The 16,852-nt window shown below is 44.3% G+C and overlaps 1 long non-coding RNA gene across 1 annotated transcript in view; it reads left to right on the plus strand.

Annotated features, from left to right (window-relative positions):
- The first annotated feature begins 1,333 nt into the window (after positions 1 to 1,333).
- LOC122537970 overlaps positions 1,334 to 16,852 on the plus strand; it is a 98,553-nt gene continuing 83,034 nt past the window's right edge. Inside the window, exon 1 of the long non-coding RNA XR_006308753.1 lies at positions 1,334 to 1,948. This is a non-coding gene — a long non-coding RNA (uncharacterized LOC122537970). The remainder of the gene's footprint in view (positions 1,949 to 16,852) is intronic.

Genomic DNA, 16,852 nt, shown 5'->3' on the forward strand with positions numbered 1-16,852 from the left:
TGGTATTTTATTTCGGCTTTCGTTGGCGATGCATCGATCCGTTCTTTTAGGATTATTATTTTTCATGATTTCTGACATTTGCTTTCATCCAATCAATTGTGAAGTCAATGATCTGTTTTATAAATTATTGTAAAATTGATATTGTTTATTTATGGAACGTTTTTGATTTTTTTTTTTTTGAATATTTTTATATTTCGTACTTTCAGTTCATTGTCCAGAAAATTGAACACGCTACACTCTATCATCGAATAGAGGAAAAGATTATTTCGGAGTAAACATCTTCGAATACAATAGCAGTATTAGATTTTTCATATTAACCGAACGAATCTCATTTATTTGAATAAATATTATTTATTTATTATTTACTTCACCATAATTCTAAATTAAATTCTAAATAAATAAATATTATTTCACCGCAATTCTAAATTAAATCCTGAATATTCGAAACTTACTGCTTGTGTAATTATTTTTTCGCCTCATTAATACAGTACGAATTCATTACGTTTAATACAAAGAGCAGATTTCATTCAAAAAATGAAATAAAATATAACGAAAAAGTATTCTACTGTTGTATAGTATATCTATTTATCGTCAGTCTGAATAATATTTTTGAAATGAGCTCTTTCCATCGTTATAACAAAAAGAATTATTCAGTTAGCAGTTATGTGGAAGGATACGCTTTTCAAATATTGGCGCCATTTTTATGACGGTCACAATTGCAAACTGCACTACGGTCGCGCGAATTATAGTCGTGAATCTCCCACTCCTGTCACTCTCTAAACCGTGATTTTTCTACAAAATACTCACATTTTCAATACGCACGCCGCGTTTTGATGCGAAATACTTCGAGGCTGATCAAAAACTGACAATATAAATCCAATTTTTATACAAAATTTGAAAAATTTCACGATTTAAAGTAGAGAGATACGCACGACCTGTGCGATTGTGACATACATACCGTTTATATCTATGCCGGCTATGTCGTCGCATACGAATATGTTGGATGTCCTAATATACACGAAACGACACACATATACACACGCGTGCCATTCAAACGGAAGCGGAACTTTATTCGGTCTAAGAATATTGGCAGAAGGTAAAAGAAACACGCCTCACGAGCGATCAAGAATTCTAACCTGCGCGTCGGAATCGAAGTCTATCGAACTATCAATAACGATTGGAACTGTCCTTCCCGTGCGGAATAATATTTGTTCGAGACGCATTTCGTGAGTCGAAACGACTTCCGAGAATTGGAGACGAGAGCCTGCAAGGCGAATAAAAACAGTAAACGAAACACTCACGTTGTTGTTGATAAGAAGAGTAACCGGTGCCTCGTTTCCGTGCCGCAGGATACGCAGAATCGTTGTTTCCTTTTTTTTTTTTTTTTTGCTGTTCCTCAATACACTGTTTCCTTGCGTCAAGGATACAAAGTATCACACGCGTAACGTGAGACTTCGCAACATGACACCGCACAGAAATCACTGATAAAATATAGCTAGGAACGATTCACGATCAGTGTAGTTCCGTTCCCCGTAAATATAAGTTAAGCGTGTTGCTGGTTTTCGCGCGTTACGACGTACGAACGTGGGTACGGCCAATCGACGAAGGCAATGCGTACCCCTCGCGACCCCGTGACGAACTGAGGTTAGTGCTGGCGGCACAGCGCCACCGTGACCCGTGGAGACACCGTAAACTAAACTCGCACCCGTATATACAGCTTGCCGTGGGCCCGCACACGCGACGAGAAAGTACGAAAGGGCTATCTTCGAAGTTCGGCAAAGTTGCTCGCTTTTCGCATTTTCATTTCACGTGACGCGATTTATCCTGTCGTTGGAGTGTCCGTCGACTTTGTGCCTCGTGATAGCTGCTTCAAACACTTGGAGGCGATCGACGTCCTGGGACAAACTAATCGAGTGATGAACTGCCAATGGAGTTCCAGCTTACACCTGTGAGTTTAAATAATTCTTTTCCAAATATTATTTTCAATGCCAAATAAAATTTTCGACGATATTTGAGAACGTGCAATGATATTTTTGAATAATGTCATCGATATGTGCAAGCTTTATATATATATAGGTTATACAGAAAACGTGCCGCCATTAGACGTAAGAATTATCGATATGACGTTTGATCGATATGATGTCATGTACGTATAAATGGCGGCAAGGGATGAGAATTCAAATCTGTTTGAAACTCATCTAAGATAGACAAAAACTATAATATTGATTGTATCTGAATCATTCTTCGAGCTTGTACTATAATTCTTTAAGCAGTTATACATGATAATACAATAATAAAAAAGAAATCGATAGAAGGAAGATTTGCTTGTACAAAACCTATCCTTAAAAAACAAACAATATCTATATTACGTGTAATAAAACGTTTCCGTTTCGCACGTCTGAATCGATAATTTTTATACTTATGTTTTTCCCATATTTGTTAAAACTTTGCATAATAGTATCGCTTGCTTTACAAAAATCATTCTAAAAGACATTTATCATAGAAGAATTCCACAATTTCGCGGATTTGAAAATTTGAAATTCGCCGTACCTGCAACGTACAATATCGACCATTTCTCTTCCTTCCATTTGTTATCTTTCGCAACATCAAACGATATATTTTCTACGGAATATAATTTTACGACTGACCGTGATTATTTTTTTTTTCCTTCTTTTTTTCCTCTCCGTTGAATTTTTGTCAGTTCGAATGAATTTGAGTTACCGTTTCGCTTCGCTACTACTCCGTTTCCATGACTGTATATTAGAAACTACGTCACACGTACAATTCCTTCTTGCGTGCGTTTTACGATTCACGGTAGACCCCGAGGTCTGATTCGGTTCGTCTGACGCGACGAATGTCAAACGTCGACGCGAACATTCAGCGGCTCTGCAGAGGAACGAACGGAGCGTATAAGAGGATTTCTTTCAAAAATGTATCCTTAGGGCAGTTCGTGTAACAGATGTTTTGACATATTAAAATGAGGAAATACCAGATATGAGTAAAATTTATTTCGTATTTATTTCGTATGAGTAAAATTTATTTCGTATTTAATATACGTACATTGTTAAAAGACATCACTAGTTTTTAAACTCACTCTTACTTCTTTCGTACTACTAAAATACCTACAGGGAAATTAATTTGATTTATCTCGAGATAAAAGTGTTGCAGGAAAGTATTTATTTCCAGTATCATCTGTGTACTTTTAATACAATAACGAATCTTTTAATGTTTCAAGCAAAGAACTCATGTGTTGCAATATTTACGTAATTTTTATTTGAAACTTGAAGTGAGAGTCATTTCTGCTTACATGTTATCATAGAAAATGTTTCATCTTCTGTAATTGCTTATAGTAAGTAAAACAAGTTTTTACTTAAACTTGATCTCGTTAGTTTATCTGCTCAAGTATTCGCAGTCTATTAATCAAGTAATTGCACTCGTTCTCCTTTAATATCTGTTCAAATGCTTTAAATATCTCGCATTGAATAAAATTTTTTTAATACGATTTATAAAAATTCTCGCGATTCAAGAAGGTGTAAAATCAAATTCTCGTATTCAGCAGCAATTGTTCACGCTTCTGATTGTACGTTCGCCTCTGAAATGTCGGCGAGCGTCGCGGCAATGTGATTGTGAACAATATTGCATGTCCATGAATCAAGCGTACCCATTCGAGATATTGCTCCCTATTGCCTTGTGTATGATAATGCATGCCGATAGTACGAAATCACTTCAGAGAATCAATCAGCAGACGTGTCGTGAGCATCTGAACATAAGGAGTACTTGTATAACGCAAACAATCTTGCGTGCGACATGTGTACGGGCCCGTATATATTCATTCACAAAGCCTTGTTGGAACACTTCAGCCGTACGCTGACCTCGCCATGTATAAACCTCTAATCCCATTTAACTCGACGAGCTGTCGTTTTTTAACAGTTTCTCCAACTCGTTCTCAGAAGTATTTCCTTATTGCCTCCTTCTCGTTCCAAATCAACAGTCTACTACTTACTCTACATACGGCATGTATACGTCTCGTAAATGTCGCAAGATCGTAAATTAATTCGACTCTCTCGATTTAATACCGTGTTACGTACTTTTCAGTCGATCGTATATATTCGCGATATTCGAGAACGAGCGAAATGACAATTTCACAAGTATCAGCGACGTTGCGAATAAGCTGTTACGGAGCGGTTGATGCAATCGAAAATGTAGAATAAGATTTCCACAGAGTAATTTCTCGCTGATAAGTGGCTGGAGAGTTCAGCTTATCCGGCTAAAAAGAAAAGTCGGAATTGTTTCTACGAAGTACACCGTCATTACACTCCTTCCTTTCTTTCCGAGGGCTTAGATTTAGTGGCGCGCGGAAATAAACGCTTTCGGTGTAGCGAACAACAAGAATCATTTTTTACGGCAGTGGCAGACTTATTCGGGCGGAGAAAGGAGCCTGGGAGCTTTTATATTTCTGCTCAAATTGTATGCTATTAATTAGAAAGGCGATAACGGTGTATAACCTCGGCAACCCGTGTACCGTGTGGATTTACTTAACGTTGCGGAGAAAATTATTTCACGAATTATTAACTCGTTAGCGATAACAATTCGAAGATGAAATTTCGCTGCTGCAATTTGTTGAAATCTTTTGGTATAAACAGGATTATCCCTCATTTTTGCTTCTTCTCTTTCTACTTCTGATGACACAATTTTTAGCAACTCACGTCGAGAAATAAAACGGAGACGCGACGTGCATTAAAAGTTTCTGCTCCAAAGTTATAATTCAGTAGGATTTACGTCAATGCATTAACAACGGCTGAAGATACGCGTGAGGGTATTATCACTGTGTATGAAAATACCGTTTCCGAGATTTCAGATAATGTACAGCATTATTCATAATCTGGCAGCAAAAGTATTTAAATATCATGAGTCATCGATGCGAATATAATCTGGGAAATGTAGATATTTTGATGTTGCTGCGTTAAATTACATTTTCACAAGAGCCATTCGCTTTCGTCGTACGGGGCAGGGTTTCGATAGTATCCAGTTTTTAAAACAATAAATAAAGGCGTGTCCGTATATTATCGTACTTATCGACGCGAAAGCACGCAAGTTTGACGATCCGCGGAGTATTTTAGTTCTCAGCGTCGTTCCGGTTCTCCACTGCAGTGTGCCGTGACAATTTCTCATACCACGATAAATTGGACAATAAAAATTAATCCCTTTCCAGAAATTTGAATTCGGAAAAAACGGAAGTCATTAATCATCCAAGGTACATTGTTCCTTTGCGCCCGGGTAAAACTTATCGCGCTTTAAAATCGTAGAGTTTCAAAGGTGGGCCGGTACGCGTTCGATATTTTGTTATGCCATTAATAACCACTGTCTCGCTTCTCGGTAACAGGCTTTCTCAATTAATCTATGTTACGAGTGTGCCGAATGGCGAGGGGAATGTAAAAGCTCGAAAATTAATATTAACGCGTCGGCCAGAGAAAGCGACGTATCTGCAGACTGCAAATCGATATTTTACATAGCCGATGTCAATGGCTAATGAAAACGTCGAATAATCCGATACCGATGTAGATATCCCACGTACTGCTGCGCTAACCAGCAGATATTTTTGTGTCATATACTTATATTCCATGAGCTGTTTCCGCTGACCGTAGACGTTGGGTCAACAAATTGCCTTTGCAACCTTCGTCCGCGCGAATTCAGCACAGATCCGATCAAATTTAATCGGATACTTGTCGCTAGGACTGTGCATACAATCATTCTTGCCTTTCCGACTGGCTGTCCGCGACTCTGTTAATTTCTACGAATAACAATTTCTACGAAGGCATGGCTAATACTTGAAACTCGATTTCGTGTGGAAACGAAGTTTAAATAGATAATGCTACCAACCGCCGAGATAGTTTAAAATCTCGAACATATCCTCCATTATTACTGCGTATTCGACAGTGACGATGCGTCCATTAAATGGTAGTTATTTATCGGATTGAATTAATAAAATAACGGGCGCATTGAAACATCGGAACGGACCGTCATGCAGAGGAGATGGGATAAAGCTGGACGGGAGAGAGAAATGAGATTGTTCACTGCTATTGAACGTGTAGCCATCGATTTAACGATCCCTTGACAATGCTCTTGATTCTCTTTCCCCGAGAATCAAATCTTCGCACGCATCAAATCTTCATACATTAATTCCTCGCTTCGATCTTTGCATACAATTATCGAAATGTCATTAGCGTCTAATAGCCATTTTCGATTATTAATTCTGTATGAGAATCCTTTAATAGCTAAATCCATCCGGCGTTTTGCGATCGAAGCGTCATAAGCGACGTTCTCTTCGGCGTTCATGGAGCCAATATTCCAGGTAGGATCGATGCGTGCTCATACTGACGGAGTCGAAAGTAACATGAATTAATCGTAACCAATCCTGGTCCATTTGCTACGCCACAGAGATTCTACCATTTCTGACGATTATGCGAGCGTGCTCTATTCCTCTTCTTCGGATAGGTGCTGGTTGAAATTCCCGACCGATTCGCCTCTCTCCACCGCTTACTTTTCGTTTTGGGCGGGCCGAGGGGCCTAGCCGTTAGCTAGGTCTGCCCGATTCTGGCCGATTTACAGTGGCCATTGCCGCATAAGTAATAACGTCGCGATATGAACGCGAAATACCTCGCGGCGGGCAGCTACAGGCAGAGTGAGCCGCGGTGAGGGTTGACCTGGCAGCCGGATCGATCCACTCTACGTAGAACCTAGCCTCCTCTTTCACGTTTGTACCCCTGCGCCGCGCCTGCTTGCGCTGATGCCAACCACAAGGTATCCACGTTTTACTTCTCGACATTTCGTCTATCCAGCCAAAATCCCACGCCAGATATTTAGGCCAAATATTTCTATTATGTCGATACGATCGCGTGTCCCGGAAAGGCACAGAGGGATGGCACGCCGTTTGCTCTTTTACTCTACGCTGTGAATTTCGATCGGCTTCGTAGGTACGGGGGTAGCGTAGCGGAGAATGGCCGTCGAATTTACATGGCAAAGTTCTTGCGTGAAAAATTTTCAAATCGATTTAGGAAGTTCCGCCGGACTCGACGGAGAGTGGAACAAAAGTTTCCACGCTCGTATGAAATTTTCAAGATTGAAAGGAATCGATGTTGCCCGTACTATCCGGCCGTCTGACAAGTATCGCACTTTAAAATAAGAATTCGATCGGGCCCTGTTCGTGAAAAAGATATAAAATGAAATTTCCTGTTTCTTTCCTTTCTTTTTTTTCCTCTCGCGAGATAGAAAGAGCGGAGATGTAGCGCTTGATTAGCGTCGACGGATGATCCCGTGGTTGGATAATTCGTTCCTGTTTGGCCGATAGTCAAGATTGTACATTCTGTCCATCCGCAAGCGCCGTTCCAGATATTCTGGCCAAACATTCCAATTAGCTGGACCGACTGCCACTGGACCGCAGAAAAGGATCGAATTCCTTATGCGGTGGATCCGTGGGCCACAAGCTCGGAGAAATCGTGACACGATAAGACAAGGGATTCGGAGATACGTCGACGAGTATTATTTCATGAATTCCTCACGGAACAGGGAAGAAAAAACTGCTCGACCTCGTTCGGGACATTTGTGACTTGCGCGCGGCGTCACCCAAGGACGGAACAAAATAAAAAAAAACAGAAAAAGAAAAAGAAAAAAAGAAAAAAAGAGAAAACAGAGAAAGAGAGAGAGAAAACCGAGGGAAAGGGTTAAAGCACCGATCAAAGAGTGCCATGGTTATCGGATTAAGCTTAAATTAGATTACAAGAGAACGATGGTAAATCATTTCTACAACAAGTTGGAAACAAGCGGTTGTAACTAGAATTCATTACGGCCACTTGACAGATATAAACGGTACGCTGGCATTGCACGGCCCCGAAAGAAACGTTCGTCAAGGTATATCGACTCGGGTCATGTAATACGTAGTCGTGACCGACTTCCAAACATCGGTCCACGACGTTTGCGTCCGCGTCCCCCGTGCTCTCACCGATTCGCAAACTCCGACGAATCGCCAGTTCCTTTCAGACTCGTTGATTTCACGTTAACTGGAAGATGTTTAAACGGCAGCTTCAATTAGCGCGTTTTCTGTTCGCCGGTTGTAATTGTGAATCCTTTGACGGCTAGTTTTACTAGGTCGGGTAGTACAATTTCGGACCCGGCGGATCTTTCGGTACGAAGGAGATTCTCTTAAGTACCGGAACTACTTTAGGATCCAAACTCCTGCCGGCTTCTGAATTGTTTAACGTCTGGAAGCAGAAACCCGACCTACATTCGTGCCTGCATTAAATATAGAGTACGCCCTTCCGTGTCTAAGAGTGCCGGCTGTGAGAATGTGTCGTTCACCGTTGTATCAACGCTCAGGTTACATATATAACCTGTCTATTATTGCTCACTTTGCGCGGGCTACGTGTCTCCTGAGCTGAGGCTCAACCAGTATCGGCAGGTTATTTCTGAAAGGGTGGTTTCACAGCCGCGTTTCGACGATGAAGGGCTTTAGATCCGCATTACCATCGTACCAGTCCTACGATTACTGTATCTGGCTATGACTATAGCGTCCGCATAATGGTCGGTAGATGGACGATCATGCCTTGTTACTGGACTACAATCAGCTGAATGTCAATAGTACGTGACATTGCGGTTACTCCGTTAATCTTCTATGCCGGTATACTTTTCAATATCGCGTCTCTACCAAGGCAACCAACGGTTTACCAACGGTTGTCGCCGCGATTATGTATTAAATTAATAACGTTTCAGCGAATTGGCCGCAAAGCGATGCCGCAATCGAGTTTCACGCGACGCGAGCTCGGATTCCGGTCAATTTCGTTACACGGAAACATAAATAACGTTGCCGAACGAAATCACGGTAGTTCGACCGCGTGTCGCCGTATTTAAACGGTCGGAGCTTAGCGTTTTGGAAAATCGCCAACGTTCGCCGTGCGAAGTAATTTTCTTAACGTCACGCGGTGTCTGGTAATATCGAATAAATTCTGATTCGAGTTCCGCGAGTCCCGCCGACCTCCCGGCTTTTAATCACATAATTGAATAACGTAACTGCATGACGCGGCCGGATAGTTTCATCGGGGCTGTTAATTAAAACCTAGTCCTGTATATATTAATTATACGGCGCCCCTTACGACTTTCTTTCGCGCTTCGTCGAACCGAACGGGAAAGCAGAGAGTGGGAGCGGAAAGACGTCTGGAGGAAAAGAGAAACCGAGACCGAGTCAGACAACGGCGAGACGAGATAGACGACGAAGGCTTCGTCCGGACTTTACCCAGTAATATTTCGAAGGGTTTTCCTCCCCGTGGGATCACGGGTGACGCTCGAGAGAGAGAGAGAGAGAGAGAGAGAGAGAGAGAGAGAGAGAGAGAGAGAGAGAGGATGGTGTGACACACAGGCAAAGGAACGATCCATCGGTTCATACAACAGGCGTCGAAAAGGGACGTCTGTTGTTTCGCGCTTGGCGCATCCTTAAAGCCTCGTGTATCCTGCCACGGCACGAGCTGGCACCGACTAAGGTGCCGCGAAACGACGAGGTGTTCCCCGATGTAGCGGGCGTAGCAGGGTGAGAGACGTACACAACAAGGGGTCGGAACATTACACCCACCCTGTCCCTGCCTCCTGTGTGGTGTAAGCGCTGTTTATGGAGACCGCAGGCGGCATCTCCCGTCGAGCTTAGCGTTACTACTGCGCCCAACCAGCCTCAGTTACGAGCGAAGGGATTTTCTGCCGGATGAGGATACCATCTCCGACAGCAGTGCGGGCTTTCCTGACACCCCCTTTCGCGTCCGGATCCTCGGTTTAATGTAGAAAAATAAGCTCGTTCGACGCGCACATCGTGCACGCGGCGTATGCGAGAATATGCATCCACGCCGCTTTACAATGAATTCGAAATGCCTGCCGCGTCTCTTACGCGCTGTTTTCAATCGAACGCGTTACGAGTTCTACCAGTCTGTGTTACGTTTTTTCATCTTCGTCGATAAGCTACCCCTATACAGGGGTATACGGGAGACAAGAGCGTATATCTGCGTCTTTGAGAGTTATCTCGGCAAAGGAACGAGTTATAGGTGCCGCGGAATGGTGAAATTGCAGAGAATGCCGTGTACGTGTATTGTTTCGATCGATACGGCAGAAAGGAGAGATACGGGACAGGGAGACGAGGTTTGAAATTCGTAGCGTTCTGAAAAAATTATCGAGGCATTCGCGGACCGGTCGGAGGCATTGTGCTCCGTGACGTTTACGTACGAGTATGCTCGAAACGGAATGGTTGCATTACGCTGAATGCGTGCCCTTTACTCGACGACGTAATGCAACCATCTCGAAAACCACGGCCGGGGAAAAATGACGGGACAAGGGATATGGTGGAAGCGTAACGAAGAAATGGAAAAAATGGGGAGCGGCGAGAGGTCATCGTGGAACGGATGACGACGACGAGAGGAGGACGGACGACGGTGGATTAAAACATTTTTATTCCTTCTTTGTTTCCACGTTCCTGGCTCAGCCGAGCCATCGCTTAAGAGGCATTGTTTCATGGCCACTCGCACAACTGAACCCGGGGTGGCTGGGGGCGTTATCGCACGGACTCTCCTCGCCTTGCTTGTTGTTGCACCGGCCCTCTGTTCTCCCTCTCTCTCTCTCTCTCTCTCTCTCTCTCTCTCTCTCTCTCTCTTTCTCTCTCTCGAGAAATTATTTTTCTCCACGGACAGGTGAGACGCGTACGGTGAGCGAGATTGGACAGACGTCGGTTCTCACGAAATACAAGCTACTTGATAGAAAATAAGGGAACGAAGAGATAGGAAGTATAGCGTGGCATGGCCGCATGCCGGAAATATACAGCTACCCAAAGGAAACAAATTTCCCTTTGACCGGTTGAGAGATGCCCGCCGTCTGCGAGCAGAGTATTTACGAAATATTTCCACCATCCCCCCCCCCCCGTTCCCCCATCTTTCCGTTTCATTTGCCATCGTGAAAACAAATTCAGCTTTTAAGACACGGTTCCCGGAGGGGAGTAAATATCGCGGCGATATTTACTCCAATTAGTGGCTCTTGTTGGACTTACTACTTTTCGCGCATCCGAAGCCGACGACTGACTCTTCTTAAATCGTCCCGCGACCGAGTTCAAAAGCTCGACCGGAGGTTTTCAAGCTCGGTCACCCACCGAGGTAGATTAAAAGCTGCACGCGAAAGCTTTGTGCCATCTCCGTTTGCTCCTTCTCTGTGTCTCTCTCTTTCTCTCTCTTTCTTCCTCGGCAACGTCCCCACTAGTGCCGTTTTTCTTCTTCTTTTTTTTTTATTTTTTTTTTTATTTTTTGTTTCGTCGGTCGCGATATCTAACTGTAGGTAAAAGGCCTTTGAAGTCCCTCACTTTTGCAACTTGTAATTCTTTCATTAACGTACTTTGCTCTCCGTATTTTCACGGTTGCGGCGGAGCAAAACCGTAGAAACCACCGCTGTTGCCGTGGACGCCGATGTTTCTTCCTCGTTTATCCGTACACAGATGGAAAATCTTTAAGCTGCCCGTTCCTTCTGTTCCTTCTGTGAAAACCCGCTTCGTCCGATAGTTTCTACTCGTCGCTCGTTTCCTTAATCCCCCGACATTGACTCGACTCGTAAGCAAAATCTTTCAGATTCTACGAGCCGATCCTGACGACGTAGAAAAAAAAAAGAGGAATTAGTATAGTAGTTTAGGTGGCACACCGGTGCTCAGGTTACCGGTGTCTGTGTAGAGGCACGAATTTCTGCCAGTCGGTGTTCACAGTGGAGGTGAATAGGTGGTGGCTGGTGGGCTCAGGTGTTTCCACCGGCATAGCGAGGCAAAGTGGTATGGTCGATATGACTGAAACTACCCCTGGTGTCCCTCTTCGATCCCCTCTATCAGACGTACCTCCCTTTCCTACCTACCCTGCACTCTCTTTCTCTCTCTCGCCATCCTTCGCACAGGCCGTTCTTTCAGTCGTTTCCCTTCATCCACCTATCTGTCGTTACCGCGCCGTACCAACTGGTATTTACGAAACGTATGCGTCGGTTGATAATATTTAATCACATCGAATATTGACGACGGGTTTCTGGTTTCGTACGCTAGCTACTTTAAATTACTTGCCAGCTTTTCTCGTGTGTCGGCTAACAAAGAAACACGCGGCGCGTTGACAGGTGCTTCTTGTTAAAACTGCGAGCTTGGCCTACCCTCCGAGACGAGGTCGAGGAGAAGAAAAGCATCGCGTTTGAATCGTCCGCAGGTATAATCAATTTTTCTCAAAGTACCTTTTCATTCGCGCAATCGGCGCGGCCAGCTGGAAGTGATTTCATTTGCGGAGGAATCGGTGTAATTTTCATACGGTGGTGTGGATGAACAGTGAAATAGAGGGGGGAGGAGAGGCACGGAAGGGGGTGATGTTTGACGTGCCGTTTGTACAGCGAAATCGTACGAACGAAGGGCGGTGAAAGAGGGCGGGAATTAACTTTACAGTCAGTGCACTTTTGTTCAGTCTGGCTGAATGAGGTTTATTGATTGAAGTCGATTGTTGGCTCACGCGAAAACGTTCGAACGTGGCCGCATTTCCGCTATGAAATTCTATGAATTTCGTAGAAACCAAGGAGAAGGAAGGGGGGAGGGTTGAAAACTCGTGGCTCGTCGGCTAGCTCGGAAGTTGAATCTCGCCGTTTCGGTGTAACACCGGCTGTGAATCCCGGCTCATCGAATAGCCCGGCATAACGATAAACTGAAATTGTAACTTTTCTACGGGGGAGAGGACCGTATTAATCTAATAATCCCAAATAATTCGATATAATCTGCGGCTGTCTGTCAGTTAACTTTCGAGACAGTGCCGGGAACAAGAGTGCTAATTAAATGATTCGATTACAGCGCGGAAAATTAAGATTCGTCGTAGAAAAGCGGAGAGATTCAAAATAAGCCCCGGTTGCCGCTTATCGTTTGAATTTTAATCGACACGTAATTGTTTTATTCGCGACGGTGTAATTTTTGTTTCCCTTTTTTTTCAATCGTGTGCTTCGTTTCGTTCTTGCGTCCCTTGTTTTCTGTTTTAAATATACGCGCATATTTATCTTTCAATTAGACGAAGTTTGCACGTGGTATGTACAAATGCGGGCCGAAATTAATCGAATTTTCATTTTAGTTTGCACGTGACGTTTCAACGCGTATAGTAGTACATAGTGTAGCGTGTGATTAAATAAAATCCGTTCCCGTATAATGTACAAACGTAAACGATCTTGTTGGCGATAAAAAAAGCTTATTAGTCGCACGTGCACGGCTTCTTTCTGCATGAGTGTCCTCCACCCCTTCGAACGAGGGCAGACATTTACGGTTGATATTGCGTACCCGTATAAATAATGACTTTGCAGTCAGCGCGACAAATAGTAATTAGCTTCGTGCTCGTGGACGAACGCCGAGAGAAGGGGGGGGGGGGGGGTTTAGGCAAAATTATATTTCACCCTGAACGCACCCTGAAACGCGTGACCTTTCTCTTCCATACACGCACAGACACTCTGAAACAGATTCGTGAACGTTTGCCGATCTCGTTAGGAAATATTCGACGTTCTCGTAATAATTTCGCACGTAAATAATTTCGAATTCGAATTGAAGGAACGTCAATGTACGAAAATCGTCCGCCACGAATATCTGCTCTGTCGCGTGGTTCAGATTTCTCCCCTGGTGATAAATGACGGACGAGAGGTCGTAGAAGGCGTCAAATTAAATTAAGGCGTGGATTGAAACCGAGCCAGAAATAATATCGATCGGACGATGTTCGTGTTACAAAATCGACGGCACGGGCAGCGTGAATAGCGGTAAATAACGCCTTATGACTGATGGCCGCGGAATGAAAACGCAGAATTCGAGTCGGTATCGTAACGAATCGAGAAATTAGACGAGAGGTCCGGTCCCCGATCTAATCGGTGATTACGGATCCACCTCCGGATTTTCGAGTCGAACCGAATGCTCGGGACGTCGTTGGGCGTGAAACAGTTTTCGGCGAGATGTAAATCACGTTTGAAATCACTTACGCGCAATGTAACTTGGTGAGGATTTCATAAATGAGCCAGCATCGTGATTCGTGTAATGTGTGGCCAAAGAAGCCGCTTGTTCCGCTTGTAAAGAGACCCGAGAGGATGAAAAATGAAATGAAAGGACAAAAGTGAAATCCTGGACTCGGTCCATGTCGCGCTATCTCTGGACTTTGGCTGCCGACGTGCTGGACAATTCGAGAGCGACTTTAATATGCACCCGAGAAATTGAATTCTCTCCCCTGGTTTCTCTCGCCAACCCATCGTCTCGTCGTCGTCTCCTTCTCTTTCCTATTTCCTCGTCAAAGAAGCGGTTTCATCGCAAGAGCGGAACGCAGGTGCGGCGAGATCTGTAATATGGGCTTAAGAACACTCGGTGATATTGACGGATATGATCGCTCGGGCGAAGGGAAATGCCTGGGTGCTGCGCTACCCTCGACTACTGCTCCGACACCACCACCCCTCGACCATCACTCGACGCTACCTCTCCAAACCATCCCTCGGCACTGTCGTCATCCCGTGGTTCGATGCAACCGTGTATATATTCGCAACAGAGTGACTCACGGTGTTGCACGTCTCGCAGTGGGTGTTTTTCTCATTCGGTGCGATCATAAAGTCTTATTCTTGCGGCTTAGCGCTTATGCGTGATCGGCGGGGGTCGCACACGTTACGCGAAGGGTGAGTTTATCCGATGACCGTGTAATCCATTATTGCCTCTGCCACTTTCGATGACGTGTACCGCAGGAATGTCAAATTAATCTCACGGGCGCTTCTAATATCGCGCTCCCGTACCACTCGTAAAATATACAGGGGTGTCAGCGGGGTGATTCGATAATCCGTTTCGTCCATACGGTGTTCTGTTTACTCGTGGAAACGAAATCTGTCGGAGTCTTGTTGGTAAAAGAGAGAGGAAGAGAGAGAGAGAGAGAGAGAGAGAGAGAAAGAGAGAGTCGCGTCTGCATAAGGACATTGGCATGGGTGAACTTTCAACTCGGATATATTATTTTATCATTTAATTAAACGAAAGCTCTGGGAAAAGTCTTTTGACGGAACGTCTGTTTCCCTCCAACTTGCCGGGAACGTTTCTACGACTCGTCGGCCGGTAAGTAGAATTTGCTCTCAAATAATTTCCAGACTTTTTGCAAACACTTTATTCGGTCCTCGGCTACCCGAAGCCCGGCATACCCCGAAGTCTGGCCTCCTCCTCTTCGAGTAGGCATTGTATTTTTAAATTTAACTTCTGAAAATCGCATCGCTTTATGCCGTCGCCCCGCAGTCAGCTACATAACGTAAATATGAAATATTCATCGGGACCGACGGTTGCATACGTAGCAGCGTGAGCTGGGCGTGGAAGAAACAGGAAAAGTTACGATTGTTTTAGCAGCCGCTACGGAAAATAGGGTCAAAGTAGTGCAAAGGATTAGAATACCTTACTTACAGAGTAAGAAGAAAAAAAAAAAAGAAAAAAAAGAAAAGAAAAGAGCACGAAGAAAATTCTACCACTTCGTCTACCAAATAAATAACTACGATATCGAGAGTTATCGTCAATATCGACGTCGCTACGACGAGCTACGAGCTTGAATAGTTGATCCCTTTCTTTCGCTACGATCCGGAAGAACTACAACTTTTTCATAACCTTTGGCGCTAAGTACTTCCATGTTGTCTCGCCGGGCTGATGAATAATAAATTACCTTTCGCCTGTTTCCTAGCTCTAGGAAAACCATGTTGCTGGCTCGTTCAATTTTCAGCCTGGCGTTAGAAGTTCGCGGAAGCGTGCAGGCAGATCGTCGTGGCTCGTGATGGTTCGCGAGATATCTCGAAGATGACCGATCCGCTGCTATCGCCGAACAAATCGAAGATTCATGGCGAAACATTAGGGAACTTGGACATTGGCCGGGATGGATCTTCCTAAACAGAATTGCAGATACTCCAGTCAGTCGTGGAATTACGCTTCTCGTTTCGAAATGGCCGACACGGAGGGACAAAGTTTCGTCTTCCCGTTGCGCTACACGCGGATCCTCCTATTTCAACACGTACACACACACATACATAGTGCGTACATATTCCTAAAGTGTCCTGATCCGGAAGGGTAAACTTCGTTCTCCAGTGCCATATGCCGTATCTAGACCGTGTGTTCCGGAGGCGCTCGTTACTTTCTCGTTTACTGCTCTTGATAAAGTAAGTCCGGCGTTTTAGGACGCGCGCAGCACTTTCCGCGCTGGTTGGCCTCTCGTCTACCTAAAAGCCGAATTCTCGGGGCTTCTTGCTACTTACCAGAGCTAAATCCCCGCGATCCGTTAAGACCGGACAGAGGCAACCGGCTTTGACAGTTATCAGTAAGAAGCGTCTAAGATGAACGACTTCGTTAGACTTCCTCCCGCGTTCACGTCTGGTTTTTGACGTTGGTTCGAGGATTCATGACCTTGTCGAGGATTACCCTAGCCTCGGGACAACGTCGATATCCCTCGAGAGATCGAGAGGATCGTCAGCCGGGTATCGCGCAGCCTCGTTTCGCAGAATTTATTCGCAAACCGCGAATAAAACGGTCGCGCAATGTACGACCGACGCTGGAAAACAGCCAAGCTGCTTGTAACTTCGGGCCTGTATATATACAGGGTGGGCCGGAATTCGTAGTACAAGCGAACAGCGCGTGATTCTACGTTAAAAAATAAGAAAAAATTTAGTATAACATTTTTTTTATCTGGGGCTCGCATTTCGAGGAAATCGACTTTAACGTTTGTTCATCTTTTAGTTTCTATGCAATGAATTGCCTTTGTTGTTAGAGGATGTACCCTTAGCTACCATAAACAATATGATTTTC

Source organism: Frieseomelitta varia, unplaced genomic scaffold, assembly GCF_011392965.1.
Source record: "Frieseomelitta varia isolate USP_RPSP 00005682 unplaced genomic scaffold, Fvar_1.2 scaffold_940, whole genome shotgun sequence".
Lineage (NCBI taxonomy): Eukaryota > Metazoa > Arthropoda > Insecta > Hymenoptera > Apidae > Frieseomelitta > Frieseomelitta varia.